Genomic DNA, 6,355 nt, shown 5'->3' on the forward strand with positions numbered 1-6,355 from the left:
ACTCGCCGCGGGTGGATGCCGGGTTCGTCTGGGCTTAGCTTGCGAGCATACCTGACACTAACAGCCCTTCTCTGTAGTACTTCGTCTTTTTTGTGCAGTCAGTCTCCCCTTTTCGGGTCTTCAGCACAGAAAGAAAAGCGTGTTGAGCCCTAAACAACTCTGGGTATTCACAATGGAGATAGAAACAACGATGATGTTAGAAATGAGAAAGGGCCGTAACAAGGCAGGGTGTGAGATAATCTCCTCTAGGCTCCCTGGGAAAGGTGGTCTTTCCCGGTGCCTTCCAACCAGGGCTGTGACCTGGAACTGTTCACCCTCTTCAACCTCTTTTCTTCTGAGGCAGCTCTGCTTAAGCAGCTCCCTGCTTTTCCTCCCCAGCAGGCAGAGCTGTGGAGTCCTCGCCCCACCTGGGGTGGCTGGTGGCTGTTCACAAGTTCATGCCTTCAGAGCCCTTCCCGGTTCTGGTTGGCAAAGTGTTTCACCCACCTCCTCAGAATTTCGTTCAGCTGTTGGGCAGACAGCAAATACCGGGTTTATTTCAGGCACCCTGGAGGTTAACCTCACTTTGCTTTGTTGGATTGCCTTGTCACCTTCAAGGCGTAACTGGTCAGGTTTTTAATTAACCTTGCGCCTAGGTTGACTCCTTTAAGATGGCCCCTCATCTTACATCTTGATAGCACTTGGCTCATGAAGAGCTATTTGCAATGTTGGGTTTTATTTTTTTACTTTTCTAGGGGGAGGTTTGTGTGTTTTACAGCAAAACCATACATGTAGTGTTACAGAGGTAGGGGGATAGGAGCATAGTGGTTTTCTTGCCACATACTTAAACGTACTGTACTCCATTTCCTAAATTGTTGGGTTTTTAAGATCAAGCGGGTGTCTTATTAATTGTGATCCTAACAGGACAGTTCATGTTCTATGGGAAAAATACTGACAACAAAATATTTTCCTTAAAATAAATGAATGGTCTGACGAACCAATGAGATCATTCTGGTGTATAAGTTTTCTTGTGTGATTTTTGTTTTCATACACAGTATTTTCAGGTGGTTATAGTATTGTCTATAAGTATATCTAGATAGCATGCCCAGAAAGTTCAGGTATGGGTATTTTAGAAGATTTTCTCAAAGTTAACTTTGGTTACCTAACTTCTTTCATCAGAATCAATACCTACCTTAAATCTCCATCATCTATTTAGCTACACACCTCTGGGATATCTCTTTAATCAGATAAAGAGCAGGACATTGTGGGTGTTGGTTATAGCTTCTTGTAATGTAGTCATTGGAAAGATAAGATACTTCCTGAGCTGAAAAATAATTAGTGGATGATTTGTAACAGTCACCCTCCCCCTGAGCAGATAATGCTTCTTCAGTATCTTCATACTCTTCTGCTCTGTTACTTCTAGTTGAAGATGCATCAGAAAAGGAAGACCTAAGATCTGAACTGAGTATCTAATGATGGTTATTCCTGAGAAGGGTGAGAGTGCAGCTGCTGAATGCGTTGTGCCGTAAATGCTTCTCCCCTTCCTGTGAAAAGTGAAACTTGATAATTTGGGCAAATAGTGACTCAGTGACATCCTGTGGCATCTGTGTTTGATTTTTTTCTTTTTTTCTGGGGATGGTTGCTGCTTTGAAGTGAGCCAGTCATTCAAAGTACAGAAGTTTGAAAAGTGGAGGAGCTGAATGTTCCAGGAGGTTTTGTCGATTTGTTTGGGCTTGGTTCTGTGTTTTTTTGGTTTGCATGGTGGGTTGTTTTTTTGGTTTGGTTTTTTTTTTGTGGGTTTTTTTTTTTATTTGCTGGGTTTTGTTGTTGTTTTTTTTAATTTGTTTGTTAGTTTGTTTGAGCCTGCAGTTTGTGGATTCCTGTGCATGGTATTTAGAAAGTCTGTGGTCAGCAGGCTTGAGTTCATTATACAAACTTTAAATCTCCATTGGAAGAACATTTCTTTGACCTTTTCTGACTTGCTAACTTGGAAAAAAAACACCCCCAAACAGTGTTGCTGCAGAGGATGATAAGAAACCTGCCATATTCTGTAACAGTGTATTACAGTGTTTCTGACCCCTGTAGGCAGTCAGGGCTCCCTTGAAAGCCTGAAGGTTGCTGTGGTACTGTGAATGGTGGTACTTTGGGTAACATCCAGCTGTGAGTGAGACCCAGCAACTGGATTTCTCTTTCAAGGATGATCACCACTGTATGTTAACCATATCTAAAACTGAAAATGAAAGATTTTGACTCATTTTTATCACCTCTCCATTTCAACCCACCCTCAAAATATCACCTTGTTTTGAAGACTGGGTGCACAAGTATTTGGTGTCTGTCTGAGTCACTTTCTTAAAAATTACATTTTTAAAATATTTTTTATTAATTATTTTTTAAATAAAATCCAGTTTGTGGTATCTTTTAGTCTGATTTAGTCATGCCCGGGTATAACTAGCTAACTGTTGTAAGTGGAAGAGGCTTTGATTAGCTTGCTTGGTTAAGCTTGCATACTTCTATTTGAACAGTCAGCTATAGGAATTTTCTAGAAACATTGAATGGTTTGGGTTGGAAGGCACCTTACAGATCATCTAGTTCCAGCCCTCTGCCATGGGACAGGTGGTATCTTTCAGAACCTTGCTGAGAAATCTGGGATGAACCTGGAAAAGGTGGGAATAGCCCTATGGTCTACTTGCAGGGGTCCCTGGATTGGAGGAGGTGTCCCCAGCCTGGACAGAGCAGTCACCTGTTGGCCAGTCCGGCTGGATGGGGTTGTGGATCCTCTTAGTGCTGTCTGGTACCCCTCGGGTCCTTGTTGTTTTTTCACTCCCTTTTGCCTCAGGTATGGGTCTGCCTTTCCAAAGGGGTTTTACTAAGGCTCTGGCCGTAATCCGAGGTTCAGACCCTCAGGTAAGATGTGCCTTCACTTTTCAGTGGCTGCTCCATCTGTACATGGCCTTCATGTGCTGCTGCAGCTTATGCAGGCTTTGTACCATGCAGTGGCTAGGTGGTGGAGGAGGTGGTTGGTAGGCAGCTATGCAGGCAGGGGTTAAGGGACGCCTTTTGCTTCCCACTCTGTCTACATGCTGCTTTTATGGAATTCTTCATCTGTTCTGCTTATTCCTGCTTGGCAGGTCTCGTGCAAATACACAGAGCTGGATCTTGTGAGCAAAGGGACTTGGTTTTCCTTCTGGGAGTCTGAAATGCACAAATTGTTTTGCTCTGTCTTTGCCTTTAATGTCTTAGTCTTTAGACTTTGTTGGCATGTTTGTTAGTTATCTGTAGTGGCAGATCACTGGCTGTTAGCTATCCTACTTCAGGTGAGTACAATAAAAGAAGGAATTGATCAGACAGACTGATAATGTATTGATATGGGAAATAAGTGTGCTATATGTTAATTTTCTTGAATATTTCAGAGCCTAAACCATCTCCCTCTTGATGAAGTATTGCTAAGTTGGCAAAACAGAAGAATGAAATCTGCTGTTCAAAAATCTGGAATTTTATGCTTTACCAAATGTAGAGCATTATGCACATGATACAGCATCTAATTTTCGCATCTGTAGTAAACATTCATGAACGATGTATTCCTTCGTGTTGAGTGAAATAATTTTCTTACCCATAAAATTGTGAATGTATTTTACTTTCAACTCAGATTAACTGTGCCAAACCAGATGTTTCCTGGAAAACAGCATGTACAAATACATTTCCATGTAAATGTACTTACTGAGCTGATTTGCTTCTCTCTCCTCCAGAATACATGTATGTGTATATCCATGATAGAAAGTTAAAAAGTTTTTATTTTTAAACTGATGAGCAAGGGAATATCAGTTTTACAACAGAGGTAATGTTTTGGGTCTGCGCTGTTTGAATGGAAGATCTTTCTTTGGGTTTCATCTCTTTCCCCTGCATTTTGCCTTTCCTTCTGTTGAGTATAAAAATATATTCCCAATGAGTATAAATTACTTAAGGGCAAACAACGCTGGATTTTCTAGAGAGAGCAATGTATTGCAGTCAAACATTCCTTAGGGAAATCAATGCTTTCTTGCCTGCTTGTTTTTAATAGCTGAAAACAGTGGAAGAGTTCCTGAAGCTGCTGGATTTGTGTACTCAGTAGGCATATCAGCACTCCTTTAATGTGGTTTTGCGCCTGTGCTTTAACCTGCATATTGAACTAATTGTTCTTCCTTTGAACAATATGCTTTGCTTTTAGCTCTGAAAACTGAGCTAAATAGCCAGTCCCATATATTTACCAGTAGTTAAATTCCAGTGCAAGTTGTTACTGCTGGTAATACAGACAACTTTCTCTATTTCTGACCACTAGGAGAAAAATGCCAATTATTTTATTCAAGTAACACTTGAAATGACTCACTATATCTTGCAGTGCTATGTTTAGTATTTTTCCATGTTTTCAAGTGTACCAGCTAATATTCTTACAGTGAAGAACAGGATACGAATGACTTCATGGCAGGATCCAATACACCTTATTTGAAATGTAGTCTTTTATTCCAGTAAGCAAAAGTAAATAAATTATCTTGCTTTTAGGTGATGTGTCAGTGCTGATCTTCTCCATTTTCCATCTCTCATTTTTGCCACTCTGGAGATCTGTAGCTGTTGGTTTTTCAGGGGATCTGTGTAAGGTGAGGCAGCTGTGTACTTCTCAGGTGCTCCTCTTCGGATGGCACAGCAGGAGAATAGTCTGTTCCAGATGTATGCATTTCTGCAATTCCTAGGTTTTTATTGGAAATTTGTGCATATCTCTGTGTGTCTTAGTCTATTGCATCTTGATTTCTTTTGCTTAACAACGAAAGTGCATAGTCTCTCCCCATGCCTTTACTTTTTCTATTGACCTTACTTCAGCTGTATGTGGCCCCATGGGTGTCTGCTGGAGCTCTACTGCATGTGTCAGTTTGCTCAAGTAGCTGAGGTTTCCTTAGGCAAGAATGTCAAGCATTGGACCTGTGCAGTTATGCACGCTTCTTTTGGTTTGCTTTGGGGTTTTTTGTGGGTGTTTATGTTTGTTTGTGCTGTTTGGTTTGGGGTTTTTTGTGTGTGTATGTGTGCGTGTATGTACACAAAGACGCAGTATTTTCAGGAATCCACGTTTTACTCTTAGGCTCCGTAGGTACCCCATTCCCAAATACAAACAAATTCATGGACTTTTCAGATGAACACATAGATTTGAGATCTTCACCAGTCTGACAGTATTGTGCATTCCCTGCTGAGAAAAGAACATGGGTTATATCTTAAACAGAATGCAAAGGGGATTTTGCAGAGGGTGTACGTGAAGACTTAGGTACAGGTGATCTGTTAAAGGACTGAAGTGCTGGATGTACAGTAGAATTAGCATTTCTGGTACCTGCTAGCTTCTGGCATCACTTTCTTCCCCTGTGATTACAGTCTATGTGCATGTGTAAACCCTTTGAGAGTTGCTATGATGTATTAACTTCTAAATACATCACAACCTGTGAATTTCATCTGTAGGGAAGAAGTTGGTTTATTTAAAAGAAAGTATCTTGAGAGGCTGTACAAGATATTAGTAGTAAATGTACCCATTTCAGATTTAGGTAGTGCCTTTTGACGTATCTATCTGTACTTGCCGTCTGATTCATCTACTGTGCTCATCTTTGTGGGCTTTTGTCTGCAGGAGTACAAAAAGAAAAAAACATTGATCTCGGTGTACAAGAGAGCAATCTATTACGAACTGTGCCCAAGGTTCCCAGTGGAGTTTGAGGATTCATTGAGCTACCTGCTATTACACTCATTAAGAGCAGATTTTATCATGTCACAGGATGAACATAGCCTATTTCAAACAGAATTGCGACTGCCCTTTGCTCACACTTTTATATTAAGATGGGCTGTTTTGCAGAAGCAACCCAAGTCTCATAGCAACCAGTAGTACCCTTGGTACTGCTCATTCGTTAAAGCAAGGTTATTTGTTTTTAGTTAGGATCAGACACAGCAGCTGAGGATCAAAACCAGCATCACTTAATGTAATTTACCATTGTATTCACAGAGTGTCTGCTAATTTTTTTATTTTTATTTTATTTAGATTATCCTTAAAGTAATTTGGTTCAATCTGATTTATTTATCTTTAAACCTGGAAGCAAAAGTTAAAATAATATTGTCAGAGGGAGTAAGTTGAAACTGCCTGAGTTTTGGAATCAAAGTGCAAATTGCTCCTGAAAAAGTGAGACTAGGCTTATTTTCTGACTAAAAGAGGTAACGAGGAATTTATCCTCCATCTGTAGACCAGTGTTATCTGACCAAGTTTGGGTGTAATATAGGATAAAAGCATGACTGGTTTGTTCTGTTTATTGCAGCTTTTCATTATATTGTGAGGAATATTCAAGGCTTCCCCCTGAAGTCCGTGTGAAGCTTTATG

The sequence above is a fragment of the Nestor notabilis genome, unplaced genomic scaffold (assembly GCF_000696875.1).
Source record: "Nestor notabilis isolate BGI_N333 unplaced genomic scaffold, ASM69687v1 scaffold16631, whole genome shotgun sequence".
Classification (NCBI taxonomy): Eukaryota; Metazoa; Chordata; class Aves; order Psittaciformes; family Psittacidae; genus Nestor; species Nestor notabilis.